Raw genomic sequence first — 7,339 nt, 5'->3', positions numbered from 1 at the left:
AACATAGAACTCATGTTTCATGGGGTTACATTTCATGGAATGCACAAGGGTAGAGTCTTGGCACGTAGAAGGTCGGCATCTTTGTGTTGTGTACCAACACTCTTTAAGCGAAAGAGATGTTTTATTGGAATGATCATTCTATGATTGTTAGTTTCAGAACACATGTTTTAGTGAACAACAAAAGTTAGTTGTACGTTGTCGTTTGGGTGTACAATATATGTGTTGCATGGATGGACTAGATATTCAGTGAACATCAAAAGTTAGTTGTACGTTGTTGTTTGGGTGTACAATATATGTGTTGCATGGATGGACTAGATATTCAAGCTTAAGCATTATAGACCGTGTGACACCATGGTTCTCTTCAACCATGTGCAACTACAAAGCCACACTAGTTAATATACACTTTACCCAATGATTTAAGAATCAATCCAATTTGAAGTTAGGCCTTTACAATATCTAACCTACTCCTTTCTTAATACATGCAAACCTCCATGGATAAACATAACCTTCATGTATCTTTGGGAAAAGGATTGATGTTGAGCACTGGATGAGGGAGGAAGGCACGTAGGGGATGGCGAGCATAGGGGTGATGCATGTCGTGCACAAATGCTAGTGTAAGGGTGGGCGGGTGGTCATCGGTGGGCATGGCATGCAGGGTGGGTGGGCATGGCACGTGGGCAAGGTGGGCATGACGTGTGCTCGAGGATAGGTTGAGTGGGCATGGGCTACGCTCGCAAGGGGGTGCTGGGTGAGATTGGGCGACGATGGGTGGGGCTGAGTAGGTATGGGGCATGGCACGCCCGCGGGGTGGGGCTGAGTACGCATGGGACGCGCACACAGGTAGTTGGGTGGGCGTGTTTGGGCATGGGGCACTCGCACAGGTGGCTGGGTGGGCGTGCGGCGCGGGCACAGGCAAGTAGGGGGGCATGGCTGGGCATGGAGCACGCGCACGGGCGGGCAGGGTGATGGGCGTGGGGCACATGCACAGGCGAGCAGGGTGGGCGTGGGGCGCGTGCACGGGCGAGCAGGGTGGTGGGCGTGGGGCGCGCACATGGGCGAGTAGGGTGGTGGGCGTGGGGCATGCGCACGGGCGAGTAGGGTGGGGGTGGGGCGCGCGCACAGGCGAGCAGGATGGTGGGCATGAGGCGCACGCACGGGTGAGTAGGGTGGGCGTGGGGCACGTGCACGAGCGAGAAGGGTGGTGGGCATGGGGCGCGCGCACGGACGAGCAGGGTGGTGAGCGTGAGGCACGCTCACGGACGAGCAGGGTGGTGGGCGTGGGAGGCGCGCACGGGCGAACAGGGTGGGCATGGGGCGCATGCGCGCGCATGGGGTGTTGGGAGGGCCTGAGGCGCGCGCACGGGGACCGTGGGGTGGGCGTGGGGTGTCACGGTCATGCTTGTCCATGGCCTGTTGCCCATGGCCGCATGCCCAATCCAACCCCCTTCTAGCATACTTTCATATCTTGTATTGTATTAGCTTAGTTAGCTTGCTTTCTTTACATTTTCATTGTAAGTGGCCACTCGCCCTTTTGCATATGCAAGGGTGCCAGTTGGCTTTTTGTTCAGAATTCCTATATGGGGATAAGACTAATCATCACTTCTTCATACCCGGAGTAGTACTCTATAAAGCTGTTGTTGTTGCTTATTGCTTTCTAGCCTACTACAATCTTTCTTTCTTTAATCACACTCACAAAAACTCCTTACGAAAACCTTTTCTCCAAACCCATTTTCTAAAACTATTTTCCCTAAAACGGGGCTGAAGGTTGCGAGAGCCACTCGGTGTGCCACCAGCAGGTCGTATTCGAGTTGGCTGACTTGTTCGTGAGCGGGAACAAGTGTCGCACAATCGCTAAGAGAAGCTTCCGAAAGAGCGATTGTGACTGTTGGTATCAGAGCCAAGTCGGCTCATAGAGGGAAGATCAGTGATCATGTCGGCGACAAAGAACCTGAACAAGTCCCATGTGGATAGGTTGGTAGAGATGGAAAAGCAAATGCTCTACCTGAGAGAGGTCCTGGATAATGTCTGTTTCCTAGAGACTCAGCTACAAGAAGTTGCTGAGAAAGCCGATCGAATTGATGCAGTAGTGGGCCGCCTAGATGGATTACCCGTTAGAGAATTGATGATGAGGGTCCAGACCCTCGAGACCAAAACAGCACGATCCGGCAGCTTTGAACGTGGTGATAGCTCATCAGGCTCTATTGCCCATATAGAGGAGCGCGTCGAAGAGCTGAACGGCTCCCAAAAAGCAATACTTCAGATGGTAACCGATTTGTCTGAAGACTTTCGGTCGGCCCTTGACGTCGTCAGAGCCGAGATAGCGGATGTGAGTGCTAGGGTGAATCTCACCATCCGAGCGGTAGGGAACCAAGGCCCATCTGGGGGAGCAATGGCAGTAAGCAGAATATAAATCCCAGAACCGAAACCCTTCTGTGGGGTGCGAGAAGCGAAATCCCTGGAAAATTTTATCTTCGACCTTGAGCAATACTTCAAGGCAACAAACACAGTGACTGAAGAGTCGAAAGTCACACTAGCAACGATGCATCTGGCTGAAGATGCAAAACTGTGGTGGAGATCACGATTTACAAACATACAGGAAGGATGATGCACTATTGATACTTGGGATAGATTGAAACAAGAACTTCGCTCGCAGTTCTTCCCTGAAAATATCGAGATCTTGACTCGACGAAAACTACGAGAGCTGAAGCAAATAGGTAACATCAGGGACTACATAAAACAGTTTGCAGGACTCATGTTGGACATACGAGATATGTCTGAAAAAGACAAGGTCTTTTGCTTTGTTGAAGGGCTGAAACCGTGGGCGAAATCAAAACTATATGAACAGAGAGTACAGGATCTTCCCTCTGCCTATGCGGCAGCTGAACGGCTATACGACCTTAGCATTGACTCGTAAGATGTGAGGAAGAAGTCAACTTCCTCAAATGAGGGAAATAGAAACAGTCGTTCCAGTCCTCTCAGATCTGGGGGAGGAGACAAGAATACAGGGGGGGACCGTAAATCATCCCAACCGAGATCAGGAAACAATTGGCGGGGGCTGCCACAACAGCATAACAATTACAATCGCCCCCTGTCTTCTTTCATATGTAGAGGGCCATACAGGACGGGCGAATGTCCAAATCGAACCGCGTTCAATGCTTTTCAAGCCACATTAGCCTCTACCTCCGAAGACAAGGCTGAACTGGAGGAAATAGTAATCGAGCCAGCTGCAGAAATTGAGAATCCCAGGATGGGGGCATTGAAATTCTTATCTACGTTCCAGAAGAAAATAGGAAAGGTGACGGAGACACTAGAGAAAGGACTCATGTATGTGGACACTTGGGTCAACCAAAGATCGGCCAAGAACACTATGGTTGACTCCGGGGCCACCCATAACTTCATGGTTGAAACGGAAGCCCGCCGCCTGAACATGACCTGGGAAAGAGATATAGGGAAGATGAAAGTTGTGAATTCTGCAGCCCTACCGATTACGAGGGTAGCGAAGAGAACTCCGGTAAAGTTAGGAGACTGGAAGGGCCTCTTGACTTCGTGATTGTCAAAATGGATGATTTCGACGTGGTATTGGGGATGGAGTTCCAACTTGAACATAAAGTCATACCAATGCCCCTCGCCAAATGTCTAGTCATTACCGGATCTACACCCACCATAGTTCAAGCCAGTATCAAGCAGCCAAATGGGGTGAGAATGATCTCAGCCCTCCAATTGAAGAGAGGCCTGGCCCACGACGAACCCACGTTTATGGCCATCCTGATAGAATCAGTTGAATCCACTGAAGAGGAGATCCCCCAAGACGTTCTATTTGTCTTGGAAGAGTATCGGGATGTCATGCCTAAAAGCTTACCCATGTCCTTACCCCCACGAATGGGGGTTGACCATGAGATTGAGTTGTTACCAGGGGCAAAGCCGCCTGCCAAGAATGCATATCGGATGGCCCCGCCAGAATTGGCCGAACTCTAAAAATAGTTAGACGAATTGTTAGATGCAGGATTTATCAGACCGGCGAAGGCCTCTTATGGAGCCCTAGTACTGTTCCAGAAGAAGAAGGATGGGAGCCTCCGGTTGTGCATCGACTATCGGGCCTTGAATAAGCTCACAGTCCGCAACAAATATCCCCTTCCTATCATTACTGACTTATTTGATCGGCTTCACAGCGCTAAGTATTTCTCGAAACTGGACCTACGGTCGGGATATTATCAGGTCCGAATTGCTGAAGGAGACGAACCTAAGACGACCTGTGTCACGAGATATGGAGCCTTCGAATTCCTTGTGATGCCCTTTGGCCTCACCAATGCTCCAGAAACTTTCTGTACCTTAATGAATCAAGTGTTTCACGAATACCTTGACAAATTCGTCGTAGTGTATCTCGATGACATTGTGGTGTATAGTGCCTCGTTGGAGGACCATCGACATCACCTCCAACTAGTCTTCGAAAAGCTGAGGAAAAATAAGTTGTATGTAAAGAGAGAGAAGTGCTCCTTTGCCCAAGAGCGCATAAATTTCCTCAGCCACGTGATTGAGTGTGGTCGGATTGGTATGGAAGAGAGCAAAGTGGCCGCGATCAGAGACTGAAGGGTCATCATCCGTGATCGAACTACGATCCTTCCTCGGACTATCCAACTACTATAGGCGATTCGTAGAAGGATTCTCGAGAAGAACAGGGCCATTAACCGAACTGTTGAAGAAAGATAGCCAATGGAGCTGGAATTCTGAATGTCAAGCCGCCTTTGAGGGCTTGAAGAAAGTGATGATTGAGGGGCCGGTCCTCGGAATTGCTGACTTGACCAAGCCATTTGAAGTAGAGACTGATGCTTCTGACTTCGCGTTGGGTGGTGTCCTCCTCCAAGACGGACACCCCATCGCGTATTAGGAAACTAAATGATGCCGAACGGAGGTATGCCGCCTCCAACAAAGAGATGTTAGCAGTAGTTCACTGCTTGAGGGCCTGGAGACAGTATCTCTTGGGGGCCAAGTTCGTGGTCAAGACCGACAACAACTCCATTTGCCACTTCTTCAACCAACCGAAGTTGTCGTCGAAACAGGCACGGTGGCAGGAGTGTCTAGCGGAGTTCGACTTCCAAGTCGAACATAGACCGGGGAAAAGTAACCAAACGGCCGATGCTCTTAGCCGAAAGAGCGAACATGCGGCCCTGTGCATGTTCACCCGCCTATAAGCAAGTACGTTGAGTGCAACAGTATGAGAAACTGTCAAAACTCACTTGACAAATGACACAGCGGCGCAAGCCATCATACAATTGGCCAAAGAGGGGAAGACACGCCAGTTTTGGGTGGAAGATGATCTACTATACACCAAGGCCAATCGCCTCTACATCCCCAGATCCGAGGAGTTACGAAGGTCGCTGATGAAGGAGTGTCACGACACACCGTGGGCAGGACATAATGATTGGCAGAGGACTTATGCCCTTCTGAAACAAGGCTACTATTGGCCAAGCCTTCGAGACGATGTCATGCAATTTACCAAGACTTGCCTTGTCTGCCAACAAGACAAGGTCGAAAGGGCGAAATTAGCAGGTCTGCTGGAACCCCTACCTGTGCCCTCTAGACCATGGGAGAGCGTGTCTCTCGAATTCATCACCCATTTGCCCAAGGTGGGAGAGTTCGAATCGATCCTTGTTATCATCGATCGGTTCTCAAAATATGCCACTTTCATCCCCACGCCGAAAATGTGCACAGCTGTGATGACTGCCCAGCTGTTCTTCAAACACATCGTGAAATTATGGGGCGTCCCCGTGAGTATTGTTAGCGATCAGGACAGAAGATTCACTGGGACATTCTGGACAGAATTGTTCAAAATATTGGGGTCAACACTGAATATCTCCTCTAGCTATCATCCCCAAACCGACGGCCAGACGGAACGCTTCAATAGTATGCTCGAGGAATATCTGCGTCACTTTATCGATGCTAGGCAGAAGAACTGGGTCCAGTTGTTAGATGTGGCTCAGTTCAGCTTCAATAGCCAACAGAGTTCCGCGACCGGGAAAACGCCCTTCGAAGTGGTGTGCGGTAGACAGCCACTCATGCCACACTTGGTGGACCACTCTTATGTAGGCAAAAGTCCTCAGGCACATAACTTCACTAAAGAGTGGAGAAAAATCTCTAAAGATAACTCGTGCCTATCTAGAAAGAGCATCAAGAAGGATGAAGAAGTGGGCTGATAAGAAGCGGAGCGCCCTCGAGTTTCAAGCTGGGGACAAGGTTCTGATCAAGCTACGACCGGAACAGTTTTGTTTCTGAGGCCAGAGAGACCAACGGCTAGTAAGGAAATATGAAGGTCCAGTGGAGGAAATTGAGAAGGTCGAGAGAACCTTATATAAGGTTCAGTTACCCTCATAGATGAAGATTCATCCTGTCATCCATGTGAGTATCCTGAAGCCCTATCATCTCGATCCCAAGGATGAACAACAAAACATGCTAAGGCGCCCACCGGTCACGATGAAAAATTCCGCTGAGAAAGAAGTTGCACAAATCCTGAATAAATGTACGCACCGTATTGGAAGACCCAGACGAGAACTGACAGAGTTCTTAATGAAATGGAAGGATCTCCCCGACGAAGAGATCAGTTGGGAGCGGGCCGAAGATTTGAAGAATGTAGCTCCAGCCATCACAGATTTTGAACAATGTCAGTTGACGGGGACGTCAACCAATTAAGTGGGGTAGAATGTCACGGTCATGCTTGTCCAGGGCCTGTTGCCCATGGCCGCATGCCCGATCCAACCCCTTCTAGCATACTTTCATATCTTGTATTGTATTAGCTTAGTTAGCTTGTTTTCTTTACATTTTCATTGTAAGTGGCCACTCGCCCTTTTGCATATGCAAGGGTGCCAGTTGGCTTTTTGTTCAGAATGCATTATATGGGGATAAGACTAATCATCACTTCCCCATACCCGGAATAGTACTCTATAAAGCTGTTGTTGTTGCTTATTGCTTTCTAGCCTACTACAATTTGTCTTTCTTTATTCACACTCACAAAAACTTCTTACGAAAACCTTTTCTCCAAACCCATTTTCTAAAAAAGTTTTCCCTAAAATGAGGGTGGAGGTTGCGAGAGGCACTCGGTGTGCCACCGGTAGTCCGTATTCGAGTTGGCTGACTTGTTTGTGAGCGGGAACAAGTGCCGCACAATCGCTAAGAGAAGCTTCCGAAAAAGCGATTGTGACATGGGGCGCACGCTCGGGGACAGTGTCACTAACCTCCAAAGAGGTTTTTGATGTGCACCTGGGCACCCACGCGCAAGCCTCAGCCACAAGCCTTGGCATGCACACAATCGCCCAACCCATATACTTGGGTGAGATTGGGCGACGAT

Source organism: Benincasa hispida, chromosome 5 (genome assembly GCF_027475165.1).
Source record: "Benincasa hispida cultivar pf3 chromosome 5, pf3_genome.v1.1, whole genome shotgun sequence".
In the NCBI taxonomy this organism is placed as follows: Eukaryota; Viridiplantae; Streptophyta; class Magnoliopsida; order Cucurbitales; family Cucurbitaceae; genus Benincasa; species Benincasa hispida.
This window is presented reverse-complemented; position numbering follows the sequence as displayed.